The sequence below is a fragment of the Diabrotica undecimpunctata genome, chromosome 2, assembly GCF_040954645.1.
Source record: "Diabrotica undecimpunctata isolate CICGRU chromosome 2, icDiaUnde3, whole genome shotgun sequence".
In the NCBI taxonomy this organism is placed as follows: domain Eukaryota; kingdom Metazoa; phylum Arthropoda; class Insecta; order Coleoptera; family Chrysomelidae; genus Diabrotica; species Diabrotica undecimpunctata.
This window is the reverse complement of record NC_092804.1, coordinates 70,183,842-70,202,499: the sequence shown is the minus strand read 5'-3', so window position 1 is coordinate 70,202,499 and position 18,658 is coordinate 70,183,842. Positions and strand designations below refer to the sequence as shown.

The window sequence follows — 18,658 nt, the reverse complement described above, 5'->3', positions numbered from 1 at the left end:
AAGAATATGGATTATCAATAAACATCAAGAAAACTAAATTTATGAGGATATCAAAAACCCAAAATAATGATGATATCCTGAGAATTAACCGTAAAACTTTAGAACAAGTTGAAAACTACAATAATTATCTTGGCACAATAATTAATCACACAAACGATTACTCCAAAGAAATCAAAGTTCGAATAGAGAAAGCACGAACAAACTTCAATTAAATGAGAAAGGTACTTTGTGCAAGAGAACTGAAATGAGACTTAAGAGTTAGGCTGGCAAGGTGTTATATTTTCTCGAATCTGCTTTACGGGATAGAAGCATGGACACTTAACGCGTCGACTACTAAAAAGTTGGAAGCATTTGAACTGTGGGTGTATCGAAGAATCCTGAAGATATCATGGACCGAGCATATAACAAACAACGAAGTCATGACAAGAGTCAACAAGAGAATGGAAATATTGAAAACCATCTAGACACGAAAGCTGCAATACCTGGGACATGTTATGCGTAATGAAAGATACAACATACTTGAATTAATTATACAACAGAAAATCCAGGGCAAGAGAATTGAAGGAAGGAGAAGAATCTCATGGTTGCGTAACTTGAGGGAATGGTACGGATGCATCAATCGAACTATTCAGAGCGGCAGCATTTAAGATCAGAATAGCCATAATGGTTGCCAACCTTCGTCGCGGAGATAGCACGTAAAGAAGAAGAGAAGATCTTACAACAAAGTCGTCTCAGGAACGCAACTCAAAAATATTGACAATGTCATTTTAAAATCATCTACTTTAAAATGTATAGTATATGTCTGAATTCAAACTAAGAAGGAGGCAGATAAAACTAAATTATTAGATGAATTTTACCAAGTAACAAAAACAAAATTTGTTTAATTTTTTAATGTTTTGTATTTTGAGAACGATTTCCTAAGTGGAAATCGAAAAGTCAAATAAACTTAAGTAAAATGTTGGCTTATTCGCAATAATTTTTGTTATGTAAAATTCTACATTTCAATTATTGTTGATTGGCACTTAAAATTCTATAGGTTTTGATTTTGCTGTTTATTAAGACATTTCTCTCTATCAGTGTAGTTTAATTTTATTTTTTAACATATACATTTTGATTGTGGAACATCCGGTAAAGTTAAGACTAATTTTAATGATATTTTATCGCTCAACAATACTTAATTGGAGTATTATTTATTATCTTGTTACAAACGCTGAAGAATTTTTGTTGTACAATATTTGATAACATCGGCTCGAAATATAGTTTCCTATTTTGTAAACGTTATAAAACATTAAAAATTAGTTGACGTACGTACGTATAATGAAATTAAACCACTATCTAAAGATCAAAAGCTCTTCTAAAAGCTTTTGAAATGGCACATTGCTTAGTTTTTTGACTATGTTTTGCTATAATTTCACTTAAATATAAACACATGATATCAATGTGAACACTTGTTTATTCTTTGAATCGATTCTTTTTCAATTTTGATACCTAGTACTGAACATTTACGATATTATTATTGATTTCAATTAAATAATAAAATTTAAATAAATAATTTAATTATATATAGATATATATATATATATATATATATATATATATATATATATATATATATAAATATGTTGGAAATATCGGGTATGTGGTCTATATTAAATAAAAAATCTTTGTTTTTTTCTAAAGCTCAATATTTCGCCATTTATTTGATGGCTTCATCGGGAGTACTTGTTCCATCTTATTTATTGTTAACGAACGTGCTCAAAGATATTTTAAATTTTTACATGCATTTCATTAAATGTACAGTTTCATCAACAATAATGTTATTTTAGTATTCAATTTTATTTATGTGTATAATCTTTTAATTTCTTTACTCCCGATGAAGCCATCAAATAAATGGCGAAATATTGAGCTTTAGAAAAAAACAAAGATTTTTTATTTAATATAGACCACATACCCGATATTTCCAACATATTTATAAATTGTTTTTTGGTCGAAATAATCACGTTAAATATATATATATATATATATATATATATATATATATAATGTGTAAATATATTAATCCGTCTCATGCCATCTTTAGTTGGTCGTTTTTCACCCATTCTCTGAAAGTGGCCGTACAATAATAGTTGGTTTTCTTAGTTGTTATTCATTTCTGCATCTTCTCACTTCTTCTTCTTCATGTGCCTTGTCCGTTCCGAACGTTGGCAATCAACATGGCTATTCTGACTTTGTTTGCGGCAGATCTGAATAGTTCAGCAGATGACAATCCGAACCATTGCCGCAAGTTTTGGAGCCACGAGTGTCTTCTCCTCCCTGGACCCCTTCTGCTGTTTATTTTCCCTTGGACGATCTTCTCACACTTCTCTCTTATCTTCTCACACCTGGGACACATTGGTGATTGGCTAAGTCCACAGATGTTTTGGTGTTTCGCGAGGTTAGGGTGACTTATGAGGACCTGTATTATGTCCCGAAATCCATCTCCACTTAAAGCAGTTAGTTGGTTTCCTAACAAGACTGAGCCGACGGCCTCTTTTCTGATGATAATCAGTCCTCCCGTTCCATCTTGCCAGGTGTTGATCTAGGGACCACTTCCGTATACCAGTTTTACATTTCTGATACAAAACTTGGTAAGGGGGTTCTGCTCTACTCTGTACCTTCCTTAGCTGCTACACCAGTTGCCTCATTCCCCCCAATACCGGAATGTCCAGGTACTCATATAACAACTACGTCGTTATTTTTAGCCTGCAAGTCATTCAGAGCTTTAAAATAGGTTGTTATGTTGCTCTGTCGTTTTATAGGATTTATCAACGCTTTCAGAGTTGATTGGCTATCCGAGTACATAATTATATCATGATCCTGAATTCCAGCTTTGACCATTGTCTCTGCCGTTTCTTGCAGAATCAATGTTTCTACCGGGAGAACAGTAAAATGTTCATCATTTTACTGTTACATCAGGTAAAAGCAAGTCATGTCAGGCAAAGAAACATTCCCATTCACGAAGATTATTCCTGTCCGGTTTTCTCAGTTTTCGAGCAACTCGTGTAACTTATTACCGAGGCCCCTCGTACCTTCCGATACCTCTAACACACTCTCATACTCCAATTTCACCTCAAATCTACGATCAAAGGCTCAGACGGAGTATGGGAGTCTCGGCATCGCCAGCACGGGAAGCACCTATCTACCTTCTTCACATATGTCTACATGGCTACGAAGCCTATATATCTATCAATACAGCCCTTGTTGTCCAATTTTGGACATAGGCCTTCTCTTCCTTCTTCCACGTCTCTCTATTGTAGGCAGTTTGTATCCACTTCGGGCCTGTGTGTTTCTTCAAGTCATCTGACCATCTCATTTGTGGCCTTCCTCTTTTTCGTTTGTAACTATATGGTCTCCAGTGTATAATCTAGTCTCCAGTCTATAATAAGCTACGAAGCCTACCTTTTCTTAAACCAGTCTTCTCAGCCCATTTTCTAGATCTTTGAATACGATACATGGATTTATATGCCTCTGTTTTTAGATAAATATCTATCGGTGCAATCTGTAGTAAAAATTCGTGAGAACACTGTGAGAGTGTTCCAAAGATTTTAAAAGATATCCATAATTAACTGCATTAATCCAAACACCACACCCATGAAGAAGTGAAGATTCATACATCCATCGGGTTTGTTTTGGTTGATACTGTAATGTTTTTATTAATTCTAATTTATTTATTATTTATTTATTTAAAGGTTCTATTTATAACACTCACAAATTTATTAAAGTCTTTATTAAATAATTTATCTTAATTATACAATTTATTATAATTCGTGCGTTACAATTTAAACGCGAGCGCGAGCTTCTTTTTGACTGGTCTCCCACAATGAAAATCCCGTTATTTATATCCAATAACTCTAGACTAGAAAAATCGATCGCCTTCTCGTCTGGTAAATTCGGAGGGTCGGGCCGTCGGCTGCATTCTTGTTACCTTAAGTTGTTATTCGACCCTTCTGGAGAATTCGGTAGTATATGACCTAGAAAATTAGTGAATGAACAGAATATTAGTAATAAATATGTTTACAGTTTTTAATATGACTCATATACTTTTCTACGTAACAATACCCTAGGCCCTACAAATAACTCTTTTGCATTACATCAGAATCACTATGGCCTTGGTTATCACATGTGGTTTCCATGATAGTTTACTATCTATCACTCATTGTAGATATCTCACCGATGTCTATACTGGGATTATCTGTTATCAGCGTTTCCAACTGGAATTTTCGTCTTCACGTAAAGAGTATGACCTCTTGAGTTTCTTGGACTGAATCTCAAGAAGTTCCTACTCCAATTTTACTCGTTACATCTATAATTGTACACAACCAAACTTATATGGAATGACCATTTATTTCAAACCACTATTTATTTCTTTTGAAAAAACTTGTTATCGTTGCGAAGAATAAAGGTTTCTATTGAAAATAAACAAACCAATAAAAAAATCAGATAACACAGCTCGGCATGGTATAGATTATTTGTTTTAGTTGTAAATTGGACGAAAATAAATAAACTAACTTTCGCTTTCAAAAACTAAAATATGCCTCATGTGAGGCTAACAGATGTTCAAAGGGGAAAGATTATTGGTCTTGCAGAGCATGGAATGTCTTAGAGGGACAAGCTGCAGTGGTCGGCGTAACACAGCGTAACGTAAAAAATTAATTTCATGGCATGATAATGCACCTCCACATACCACCATTCATTACAGACTTCCTAAAAGTAGAAGATATCACTATTCTCTAGTGGCCTGCTTGCTCACCTGACCTTAATCCTATAGAGAACTTGTGAAATATGCTTAAAAAATAATTATACCTCGCCGGGATAATTCACATAACATCGCACAGCTTGTATAAGCTGCTCTTGAAGAAAGAAACAACCTACCACAATTAAATATTGACAATTTCTTTAGGAACATGCCCACGCGAATTGGAGCTTGCATAAGGCCTAAGGTTAGTAACACCGACTACTAAAAAAACATAAATAAATAAAAACAATTTAAACATCATTCCTTGTACATTCAAATTTTGTATGCCATTGACTTTAAATCAAATCATTTCAATTTTATTATTTAAGAATTTATGGGTTCTTCGTAGGTTGGTTTTTTTGAATTCGCTTAAAATAATACGAAATATCAGATTATTCTCTATAAGTTTGGTTGTGTGTATTATTAGTACCTATCCAATTTATTGCCCTTTTTGAATAAGAAAATAAAATGCCGTTCTCCATTTTTCAGTAATGTTTATGCACTTGACAAAAATGTAAGCGAGATATTTAAATATTTGATTTGATTCCTCCTGGTCGTGGTCACTTACCTTTGTTAACTATTATTTTATATATTTATATGTGCTCTTCTGTACGTGTATCTCTGTTTGAATGATTTATATGTATTGCGCTATATATGTTAACAAGGACTTATCATGATTCATTAAATTCTGTGTTTGTATCAATTGTACTGGTAATTCATTCTTATGTTTGTTTTCGCTCAAGTTATTACTTTCCATCTATTTCTCTACATTGGTTATTGCATATTTATATTTGTCCTCTTTATTCTATCTATATCTTAACGTTTTGGTTCCAATTTTTTGTCTTTGTATTCTCGATAATCTGTCCCCCGTTTTGTCTTTAGCCTAGCTTTTCCATTTCGTAATTCCATCGATTCAATTTAGGATGTATTAAAAAATTTTGAAGTAAATTAATGCTCGAAGATAGTCACTGCTTCACCACAAACACCAATGGCATGAGTGGAATTCTCGATTCTAGAGTAGTTAGACACTTATGTTAATACATTTTGCACGATTTTAATATGCTTAAAAAGTTTTAAACATCTTGAATTAGACAACACACAGACAAACAAGATTTAACTTTAGATTTTATTACATACCTGCCAGGTTTTATTACATACCTGCCAAATAGATTCCTGTGTATGTTACAAAAGAAACAAAAAGGACGTTTAGATTACTTTGTTTTCTTTAAAATTGTGTTTTAAAGAAATCAACCAATTTTACACGTTCTACACAAATACATTTAATTTAATCTTGCACTCTTGATGAAGCCAAGAATTCGAGAAATCAAACTATGTTTTCTGCGGGAGGGTATAAATACGTATTTATTATTAACGTCAAACAATGACAATATAATAAAAGGTTTTTGAACTTGCAGAGTAATTTGCTAAGAGATACAGTAATTTATTCCATCTACAGTTAAATTAAATTACGAGGTTTTATTCTTTTTTTAGTTATTTCTAATCGTTTTTTTATTTTCAGATTCCCTAATCTTTATAATCGTCTCTAACGGTAAGTAACACTCACGTAATTTTTTGTTCTATGTCCAATTATACAAAATGATGTTTTACAATTACATAAAAGGCGTTAATTAGTATGTTCGTATGCGGTACTACAACCGCACAAATAAACTCCTTACGTAAGGTTCCAGTCCTATTATTAAAACATGAGTAAAGTACTTTTAATAAATATACAAGGAAATGCATTAAGGAGTGTATTTTTCACGTGTTTTCAACACACTGTGCTTATATAATCATTTTTCTTTGCAAAATGTTTATGAATTATGCTACTGTTTTCGATATTTATTAATGCATGGTATGTGTTTTTCAATTCTAATTGCCCCTAGATGCAGAGTTTAACCGTTCTGAATAATATAGATTAACATATCACAATATTAAATTTTATCTGTAAAAAGCAGTTTTACGAACAAAACTTGAAAAGACAATAAAAATAGATGGATACATAAGTTTGACAAATTCTCTGTAACAAAAGTAAAATAAAGGTTTTGAAGATTATTTTATCTTGATTGGACGTGAACGATGAATAAATAGTATTCAATGCTTTCTAAGGGAGCTATATTCCTTTAGAAATCTTCTTCTTCTTTGTGTGCCGTGCTTGTATTCAAGCGTTGGCTATCGTCACATTGACAAGCTGATGAAATGATTCTCGGTCGGCAGCTAGATGAAACAGTTCCTTGACCGTTCGACCTGTCCATTGTCTAATGTTACGCATCTCTAGAAATCAGTCCACTGAAAATATTTGAGCTCATTAAAGCTCTCTGCCACACCGATCTTTCTAACCGATTTAATAAGACGTTTCTCTTTAAGTTTTTGGCACAACCTTCGAATTGACGATTGACATACACCACATTTTCTTGTTAGTTCTCTTTGACTACTTATGGTATTTTCTAATAAAGGCGTAACATAAGCGATTTGCTTAACAGATAATTTTTTATATTTGCCCATCTGAATTCCAATTGGAGATTAATCGTCTTATGTTATTAGAAATTATCCAAATTCAAAACTAACATTACTATTATAGAATAGCATCAGCACTCACCTCTGCAAATTTTACAAAAGTTGAACACCAATCACTAATTTAGGTAAAAACTAAAGTTGGCAAAAGTCAAGTTACTGTACACTTTTAGCACATTTTCTTGCCAGCTCTGTCATGTTTTGACAATTTAATCAGGAAGTTCCACCATTGTTAACTTAATTATGTACCATGATTATTCACTTATTATTATGCTATCCATTCAGCAGCTCTGTATTATTATGAAAATACGTTTAAGGCGCTTTTAATTCAAAAAACTGATATTTCTAGGGTGTCTAATAATTGTATATATAACAGGAACGTAAGTAGGAAGCAGAGAAACCCCTAACCAGCACTGAATCGTATAGACCAATATCTCTACTTAACGCTCTAGGTAAAGTCTACGAGAGGAAAGACTCGTAGAATTCCTAGGAGAACATCTAAATATAAACAATATTGAAGGAGGTTACAACATAGACAATCAACAAAATCTACAACGTCAACTACACAGTAGACTGTGTAGTCCCAACAAGAGAAGAAGTGTCAAATGCCATGCTAAAACTCAAGGCCCCAGAAATCGATGAAATATGTTCGGAAATGTATCAAAAAGGTGGTGATCAACTTTTTGCAGCAACCTATAAAGTAATAGTACTTATATGGCAGAATGAATTGGTACAAGAAAAGTGGCTAAAGGTTGTATATATAACGCTAATGTATATAATATTATGTTTCGCCTCGCACTCGCTGGATCACCGGTCTCGTATCTTGTATGCTGTCGCCTTGAGATTTTTTTAGTGACTCTTCTTAATCTTCGCATAATATGAGACATATGCAGATACTGCTACGTTGCCGCATCGGAAAAAATACAAGAAATCGACTTAAATCATATGATGGCGTGAACACCAACTAACAATGCAAAACGTAAGCTCATGCGTTAGAATTGAAGGAGAAAACTCTACGTTCGTTGATATTAATAATGGCCTAATACAGGGGGACGCGCTGGCGAGTCTCCTCTTTTTAGAAAAGGCAATCAGACAATTAAATATTAGAATGAATGGAACTATTTGTAATAGATCGATGCAAATTCTCGCATTCGTTGACGATATAGTTATAGTGGGCAGAAGTATGAGAGACACGATGCAGTGTTTTACAAGACTTGCGGACGAGGCAAGTGAATTAGGACTTCTGGTCAACGAGGAAAAAACCAAATATATGTTGGTTTCTAAAACCCCCCGAAATATCCAACACATAATTCAAATTAACAACCATACCTTTGAGCAAGTCAAAGAATTCACATATCTTGGATCGTTAGTAAACGCAAGCAACGCGACAAGCGACGAAATAAAAAGACGCATAGCAATAGCAAAAAGAACTGTTCGCGGTCTCCAAAAATATTTAAAAAAATAAAAATATAAAACGTGCAGTAAAGCTTAATATATACAATACCTTAATAAGACCGGTTTTGGTATATGGGGCTGAATCGTGGACCTTATCTCAAAATAATTAAAGACTTCTTGGTATTTTTGAGAGAAAAGCTCCTAGAAAGATTTTTGATAGAAGAAGAAGATACAATTTTGAACTATATCAGTTTTACGCCGATCCAAATTTTGTGAAATTCGTTAAAGTTCAGAGACTTAGATGAGCTGGACACATTGCTAGGATGTCAGATCACGAATACACGAAGAGTATTCGTAATCTGACATTAATATTTTCAAAACCAGAGGGCACAAGAAGTAGAGAACGACCACGAAGGAGATGAATTGATGATGTGGAAGAAGACCTACATATTCTAAGGGTTAGAAGATGGAGGGAAGTTGCCAGGAATCGACAGAAGTGGCGACTTCTTTGTGAACAGGCCAAGATCCACAACGGATTGTCGAGCCACTTATGATGATGATTCATCATTTACTCTACAAGATGGAGTGCCCCAAGGTTCAATTTTAGCACCTATCCTATACATAGTTTACAACAGCTACCTCCCCCGTCCAACAGATAGTTCCAAAACCATGTTACTTTATGCCGACGATACTGCATTACTTTCTTCAAGCACTATTGACCAGACGTTGAAGAATCGAACTGTGTTCGACAAATCCCAAGCCCAACACAAACAAAATGGTGTAATAAATGGAGACTTACTTTAAATTCAACAAAAACACAAGCCACCCTCTTCAGATATCCAGGCACTCTTCGGTGTGAAGAGGATAGCAACCGGCTAGAGCTCTATGGAGATAGACTACCATTTCAAGGGTCGGTGTCCTATTTGAGCATTCAATTTCAGAGGAATCTCAATTGGAACACCGAACTAAACCTCAGTTTAAACAGGATAAGAAAGAGTGCTGGACTCCTGGGAGCTTTATCAGGTAAATTCGGCAACACCCACCACAAAACTCTCCTGCACACGTACAAAACCTTTAAAAGGCCACTTGTTGAGTACAAAGCTGTTGTTTACGCCTTCCTCAATAACCGTCAAATTAATTCTGCCATGGCAACTGAACGTAAAATACTAAGAAAAATCATGAGCAAACGTGTAGACTATCTATCGGCATTAATCCACGAATTGTCCGATATTCCTACAATAGAGAGCAGAATCCGATATCTCTGCAAGAAATGCGTCCTACGTACAATAGGCAGACCAACCTTAGAGCAAAAGAGGTCCTCCTTTCATCATGCCATCGCTTAGGGCTTATATTCATCAGGCTCTCCCAAAAGTTCCTTTCTTCCCATCCAAACTTCTTAAGTTGGCTGGAAACGAGCTTTCTGATGAGTACTTCGACACCCCAGAAGTGAAGTCAATAAGATAACGCAGATATTAATAAGATGCAAGCCAACAATGCTCAATCAAAGAGTCGTTCCTACAAGTATAGCTGGTAACATGCGAAGGTACCCCTCACTGCGGTATGGCTAACAATCTTCCTCGATCAACATTTCTGACAACTGCTTCTTAGCAATCCACTCGTTTCCCTGACACTCCAAACTTAAATCACAACAACTACATTCGTAGGCGGATATGTACGCTCTTTGCCCAATTCACTCCCTGGTAAGGGAGCTGTCACAACTTGAAGAGGCGCTCCACCTAAGCGAGGTTTCATAACGATGTCAGTCAGGAAGGCAAAACCAAATTAGACCGTTAGTAACATATTCAGTCGCGATAATGTGCCCCACAAGTATAGAAGAAGATAGGTTAAGGGTATTTGAGATGATTCGGATTCAGAGGGTCAGATTCATGAAAACACAGAGACTTAGGTGGATAGGACATTATGAGTGAAAGTGGGAAACTGTACAGAACTATGTACACATAGAGAATATTGGTAAAAAATCGTAACTAAAGCCTTGTCACAAGTCAGTCTGCAAAAAAAATGAGATGTGATTCATCGCAATAAACCAATTAGACAAACTTAAGAAGAGAACGGCTATCACATCGTCAGGATTTTCGACTCTTTATAATTATCTCTGAAAGTAATAGTATGTACGCTATGGGTAGTATGAAAACTACATCTCGCTTTGAATATTTTACTATGATGCCGGCTATGTTTGGTAGACACCTTCATCAATAGCTAAAACAGATGCATAACGTGCAGAAAGTTAAACATTGAAATTTGAAATGAACTTGGTCACAAAAACATTAGTTATTTAATTGGTATAAAATTTAGAGTATAACCATGTTTATCTTTGAAATATCAGTATTGGTTACATTAATTATTAAACTTAATATTGTTTTTTTTATAATTCCTTATTGTATTTTGTCTTGTCGTTATGAAAAATTTTTTGAAAGAAGATTTAAAAATATTTTCTTCAAATTTGAACACTTTAATAAATCAGATATATTTTTGTTACTTTATATTATTTTGGTACTTTAACTTCTTAGAGCGGTAAATACCTAAAAATAAATAACTTACATTGAAGTATAATTTCCATGTTGTCGCGTCGGTAGAAAAATATAAATAAACAAAGTTTTTTAGAGTTTTATATCCGCATTCTAACTTAATGCTATGCGTTTTTATATGGATAGAATTAAAAATCTGAACTGAATTATTTACTCCTAAGAAATTAAGAATAAGATTTACTAAATTAGATCTTGAGGAAGATATAAGAACCATAAAAGGCAGTAAAGCTGTAAATTATCTGTGACACTTTTTATTGTGGTTATAATCAAGGAAATACACTCGGGGCAAAAGAGTTCAAGGTAACCTTACATGGAAATAAGAAAATGTTCGTAATTTCAAGGAAACTTAATATCATTGAATTGATTATATATATATATATATATATATATATATATATATATATATATATATATATATACCATCCCTTTGTTTAGAGACAAACAGGTAAACACGAAAAAATATTATATATTTAGTAAGGAAATAAATCCATTTAAACTCTAATACAAAAAAAGTATATAGTATATGATGCGTAACTATAGAATTTTTCATATAAAAATGATTGCACGCCATTCAAGATTTACGATCTCAGAACCCTACAGCGTTGCCTGCCAAAACGATCAGAATATTTAGTAAGTGAGCAATTTTTAAAATGTCAACTATTAGTCAAACTATTATATTAACAGTATATACACTTAGTTTTAAGACTACTGCAAAGTACTAAAATACATAAGAAAACATTTTAATACAAAATTATATATTCTAAATTTTAAACTTACCTATTGTAGAACAGTAATAGTTAAAACGTCCCGCCATTAATATATCTTGTAAGAAAGCTTATCAGCTTTCTACAGAGTATTTAGTTGTTTTGACATAGCACAATCACAATACACAACAATAATTAGTTTTTAAAGCTATTAATCTAAATTTAATATGTATTTATAAATACAATTTATTAATATATAACATATTATGATCAAATTGTGTAAGAAATGAAAACATAAACAAAATTCTTACTCTAAAAAAGCGGCAACACTTTAAACAATTTTGCCACACGCTGAACTGTCATTAAAATTTGAAGTATTCCCGTATCAGTTGCGTACAATTGTCTAATCTATTTAATTAAAATTATTATTTTGTGGAATATTAGACTTAAAGAGTTATTTCATAAAATTTATATTATTAATAATAACTAATGTTTTTGCTAATTTAATCAATATAATTCTATAATTCCCAATATAATTATGATTAAATTTTTCTGATTATTATACCATGTTGACACCTATGAAAGATCGAGCAGTTCCGTATGGGTTTCGTATTATTAGCTGTGTTAGGAAAATTTGAACTTTAAGTTTGACGTTCTGGAAATTTTAAATATAAGTGACGTCACTTTATATAAATTGAGACGTGCAACGTTTTTACTTTGAAAAATGGTATAAACATGGATTATGAAACTTCTACTCGTATTGCTCTGTAACTTCAGCAGCTGCGAAATCGACTCCTGAGAAAACATCTAATTTATATGGTACGATTCCGGCTTTCTTAAAACCATTAATAGCATTCATAGGGTTGCAGACTTTCATGTAGGATTTATTGAAAATTCTCGGAATTTGAAATAGTGTAATAGCTCTTCCTGGGTGATTAGTCAGCCATTTTTCTAGTGCATGACCATGGTAGTAATTAAGGGGATACATAAACCTAAGGTCTAATGGCTGAAGCCTGTATGAAGTATGCGGAGGCAAGCATAACATGGTAACAAAATTACTCCTGGCTTTTTCGATGACATCTAAGTTCTTAGTGTGAGAAAGGTGACCGCCTAGAATTAGGAGCGCTGGGTCTTCTGCAGATGGTTTTGAAAACACATCAAGATTCATCCACCCAGAATTATTGCATCTGTATGCTGCTCCTGGTGGTACCCCATATTTCAACTACTCCTTCATCCTATTTCGGGATAGAACTAACATCGGTGGAACATATGAACCTCCCGCAAACATAAATACACCTCGTCTACTCTACCAACTTATTTCCGACCTCTTTGGACAAGACTCTAGTTTTTTTGTACTATACTCACAGACGTCTCATATATATTATATATCCTGAGTGGGGGGAATGGCGTTCTATCCAATATGGTCTTAAGCAAAGTGAAAGATTTTGTTACAATTATGTGCAAAACGCACGGCTGAGTGCTTCTCCTTGAAAGGAGATCTCGGTGAAAGTAGATGGCGTCTCGTGCGAAAACCCTTTATCCAGTCTTTACCAGCAAGTCTTGTTTGGTCCAAAATCTATGCACAAAATAGCATTCCTAACTGCCAGTTAGTACGCCGTAGACCTTACGGCTGTGGTGGTAAGGCCATACATTCGGCTTTCCATGCCGAGAATATAGGTTACAAGCTTTTATTCTTGTTTGTCGGTGAGTATGCTAGTTTTGCTTTCAAGTGTCTTCGACTAGTCCGTGGCTAGCTTGTTTTGCTCCTTACAACGTTGCTTCAAACTCATTAACGACACCTCAAAATTTCTTGCTGCTGTTTTGTATGCAAGGCTATTATGCACACTTTCTATATCTGGTCGCATTTTATCTTCGTATCATTTTTATCTGTCGGTCTTCCGTCTATATTTTTAAACCATTTTGTCATCCTGAAAAAATGTTATCATTAGGGATCATTTTGCCCGAACTAGCATACGTTTCTGGCAGCCATGTTTATTACATAGCGGCCAAGGTTTGGTATTTCGTGAACATCTCAGATTATCGGCAAAATATTGGACTTAAAGCAACTATATCACAATTGAATATTCCTCCTTGTTTAAAAGTAACATTAGAATAATGTTGTGAATTTATTAAAAGGTTCAATATTTATAACACTTACGGATTTAATTTATTTCTTTATTTATATTAACTTATCTGACAATAATTTATAATATATCCGTACGTAACAAATTCGCGAGCGCGGGTTCAGAATTAACTGTCCTTCCATATAAAAATGTTTTATTTTTATACATAAATCGCCGTTATCTCGAAAAGTCCAAATCATTCTTGAGTAGACGGCGAAACGGTAAAGGCAAACTGGATTTCCCTCGCATCGGTTCGACCTTTTTCTGAAAGGTCGTTCAGGTAAATAGATGCCTCTCGTAAACTCTACAACATATTAGAATAAAAACATGTTACAGGTTAAAACTATGACTCATATTTTTACGTAACATTGCCCCCCTCTCAAAAGATGGTTCCTCCTGGAACCTTGTTGGGACTAGAACTGGAACGGTATGCTGGTATCGGCAACTGGACCCTCTTTTACAACTTCCAGTTGTATAAAAATGACAAGGGACGGTTTTCTCTCCGCACCAGTAACTATGCGGATTGCAACAGACTAACACCTGGACTTCGGTGTCTTTAAAGATCTCCTCCACCATATTTCGGATAACCCTCCAATCTAATTGGCGGCACTCCAACTTTGGCATGGCTAACTTTTGCACGTCGGATTCTAGTACGTGCCCTCTCAGTTGAAGTAAGGCTTCCCATACATCTCGGTAGGTAGGTTGGTCACGGGCAGTGTCTTTTGTTACCAGGTAGAAAAGGTAACGTGATGCATCTTGGAGTTTCAAGGTTTTACCGGGAGCTGGCACTTGGCATTGAAGTTCTGCAACTCGACCAAACTTCCTTCGAAAGACGGATGCCAACCCTGGTGCGTCTTTGATACTGGCCGGGATGGTAAGGGCCAGCGAGTAGTCATCGGGGAGCGCGAGTAGATCTTGCTTTTCTTCAGTGGTAACACCATGTCTCGCTTTACCGGTACCTCCATAGGCACCCATGAATTCCTCAAACGTGAGGTCAGACACATCTTGGACTTGGTTTACTTCCACTTCTTCATCTACGTCGTGGTCACCTTCGAAAGATGCCAACCGGTTATGGTGTACTATCATCGGCTTTCCCCTCGGAATCTTGCTTATTCGGTAGATGACATCGTTGATCTTCTCCATGATGAGGTATGGACCTTCCCAAAACTGCTGCAATTTGGGAGAACAACCTTTTCGCTTCTTGGGATTATACAGCCATACTTTGTCGTTCTTCTTAAAGCAACCCTTTTCGGCTTGTGTATCGTACCGTTTCTTCATTCGGTCGCTAGCGATCTGAAGGTGGGAACGGACCAACTCATGTACATCGTCCATTCTTCTTCGTAATTCGATCACATAATCTTCACCTGCTACATCTTCTCCAGGTCGACACCCAAATTCTAGATCACAAGGTAGTCGCATTTCGCGTCCGAATAGGACTCTGGCTGGTGTCTGGCCCGTTGATTCGTTAACAGCAGATCTGTAGGCCATTGTGAAGAACGGAAGGTATTGGTCCCAGTCTCGCTGATGATCGGACACCATCTTTGTCAAATACTTGCCAACTGTCCTATTCATTCGTTCTACCATACCATCCGATTGCGGATGATACGCGGTAGTTCTTGTTTTCTTCATGCCTAGTCTATCACATATTCCTTGGAATAGATCACTTTCGAAGTTCCTGCCTTGGTCACTATGGATCTCCAAAGGCACTCCAAATCGGCTGATATATTCTTGGATCAACTTATCTGCAACGGTGGCGGCCTTCTGGTCTGGAAGTGCGTAAATCTCGACCCACTTAGTGAAGTAATCCATTACTACCAACATGTACTTGCCCCCATTTTCACTTTCTGGAAATGGCCCTGCAATGTCCAAAGCTATTCTTTCAAACGGGCTTCCAACATTATATTGTCTCATAGGAGCTCTCCTTTTCCGGTGAGGCCCGTTACTCGTAGCACAAATAGTACATTTCTTACACCAGTCTTTTACGTCGTCGGAACTGTTCATCCAATAAAACCGTTCCCGAATTCGCTGAAGGGTTTTCCTTACACCAAAATGCCCTCCCGATGGACTGTCGTGTAACTGACGAAGTACTTCGGCTATTCTGCTCTTTGGGATCACCAACTGTCTTCTTTTCTCTGAACCGTCATCATTTTCCAGGACTCGTTTGAGCAAGCCATCTTCGATGATAAATGAGTCCCACTGGGCCCAATACGTCTTAACTACTGAGCATAGGTTTGATATTTCCTGCCAAGGTGGTCGACGGTTTTCCTCTTTCCATTTTCGGATTTTCTGTATAACTGGATCTCTCTCTTGTTCTTCCCTTATCTTAGTAGGCGTCCAGTCGTCGTTGACAATCGTCGTTCTTAGCACTGCTGCTTCCTTGGATTCCGTTTTGTTGCAGTGGGGACACTCTGCTGGGCATGGCCGTCTGGAAAGAGAATCAGCGTTTCTGTGGCTAACTCCGGCTCGGTGCTCAATCTTAAAATCGTATTCTTGGAGTCGTTCGATCCACCTGGCTATCTGACCCTCTGGATTCTTAAACTGCATCAACCACTTAAGGGCGGCATGGTCGGTTCGGATTAAAAACTTCCTTCCATAGAGGTATTGATAGAAGTGCTCTACTGATTTCACTACTGCCAGAAGTTCTCTTCTCGTGACGCAATAATTCCGCTCAGGTTTTGAAAGAACTTTACTAAAATATCCGAGGACTCGTTCCTGTCCTCCTTGAATCTGAGACAGCACTCCTCCAATTCCCACATTACTTGCATCTGTATCTAAGATGAACTCTCCTTCTGGCAGTGGATACCCTAAAATTGGTGCTGTTATTAAATGCTTTTTCAAGGTCTCAAAGGCATTTTGGCAGTCTGTATCCCAGCGGTAATCTCTTGCTTCCTCCGTAAGTCGCGTTAATGGCTTAGCGATATCTGCAAACTTCTTAATAAACCTCCGGTAGTAAGTACATAGTCCAAGAAAACTTCTCACTTGATGTTTGTCAGTTGGTTTTGGCCATTCCTTAATGGAATCGATTTTTCCCTTATCCACGGCCACTCCTTCTTTACTGACTATATGACCCAGATAATTGACTTTACCTTGAAATAGCTGGCACTTCTTGGGGTTTAACAACAATTGGGCAGCTTTAAGTCGATTAAAAACGTTTTCTAAATTCTTCAGATGTTCTTCGAATGTCTCCCCCAAGACGATTATGTCATCCAAATAAACCAGGCATGTTTTCCAAGATAACCCTCTCAACACATTTTCCATAAGCCTCTCAAATGTCGCAGGAGCATTACAGAGTCCAAATGGCATAACGTTGAATTGCCACAATCCAGATCCTGTGGTGAAGGCCGTCTTTTCTTTATCTACTGGGTCCATTTCTACCTGCCAGTATCCAGACTTCAAATCCAAAGTAGAAAACAATTTACTTCCAGCCAATGTGTCCAATGTGTCATCGATCCGAGGCAGAGGATAACTATCTTTCTTGGTAACGTTGTTCAGCAAACGGTAATCCACACAGAACCTTGTCGTTCCGTCTTTCTTCTTAACCAGGACCACCGGAGAGACCCATGGGCTCGTAGAAGGTTCTATCACCCCGTCTTTCTTCATTTCCTGAACAATCGTTTCAGCTTCCTCTCTTTTCGCCTGTGGTAATCGTCGAGCTGTTTGACGAATTGGCTTAGCATTACCAGTATCAATTTTATGCTTGACAACGGTAGTTCTTCCCGTCTTTCCTCCTTTCGGTACGAAAATATCACGATACTGCCGAAGAAATTCCCTTAATTTCCTTTTCTCCATCTGATTTAGAGACTGTCCTGCAACTGCAACCATTTGGTCGAATTTGTCGTTGGAATTATCAGATGTTGTCGCCTGACGGATTATGGATGTCACAGGTACACAAGTTCCTACCTTTGTCTCTTTCTTGATGGTCACTGGGTAGTCGTTGACATTGATAAGTCTCACAGGAATTTCCTTAGCCGAAGTCACCAATTCTTTTCCAATTATGATTCCACGGCCAACCTCATCGTCGTGGTTCCAAGGCTCCATCATAACAGGTCTCCCTTCGTCCACCATTCCCAGTCGCGCTACTATGATCGTTTCGCTTCTCGCAGGCACGACTGTATCTTCTGTAATGGCTGCTTGCACAGTGTTGTCATTATGTGGATGGAGAAATACCTCCTCGTTGCCAACTTTGATTACCTTATTCTTAAAATCCAATTGGAATCCATGCATATTCATTACGTCCATTCCTAATATAACATCCTCTTCGATGTCAGCAACTATAACAGTATGGACAAACTTTTCTGCCCCAATTCCCAATTGTACCTGGATTTCTCCATGAATGTTGGCATTTTCACCTGTAGCGGTCCGAAGTCGTAACCTCGTTGGTAACAGTTTCTTTCGGCTGTTTATAACTGTCGGGCGTATAATGGTTCTGGTCGCTCCGGTATCCACCAACAACGTATGCTTTTTACCATTTATGTCTCCATCTACATATACACTATCTTCACGACATTTCAAAGAAGCTATTAGTATGAGAGGGTCTTTTGGAAAAGTTTTGGGTCGAAGCTGCCCCCCTAAGGCTGACCCGTTCTAGTTTTCCTGATGGTGAGT

At 36.4% G+C, this 18,658-nt stretch overlaps 1 protein-coding gene across 1 annotated transcript in view; it reads left to right on the top strand.

Moving 5' to 3' along the window:
- MICAL-like (protein) overlaps positions 1–18,658 on the top strand; it is a 286,832-nt gene that overhangs the window by 63,724 nt on the left and 204,450 nt on the right. Inside the window, exon 2 of the mRNA XM_072523085.1 lies at positions 6,294–6,323. The gene's annotated coding sequence lies outside the window, so the exon portion shown is untranslated. The remainder of the gene's footprint in view (positions 1–6,293; positions 6,324–18,658) is intronic.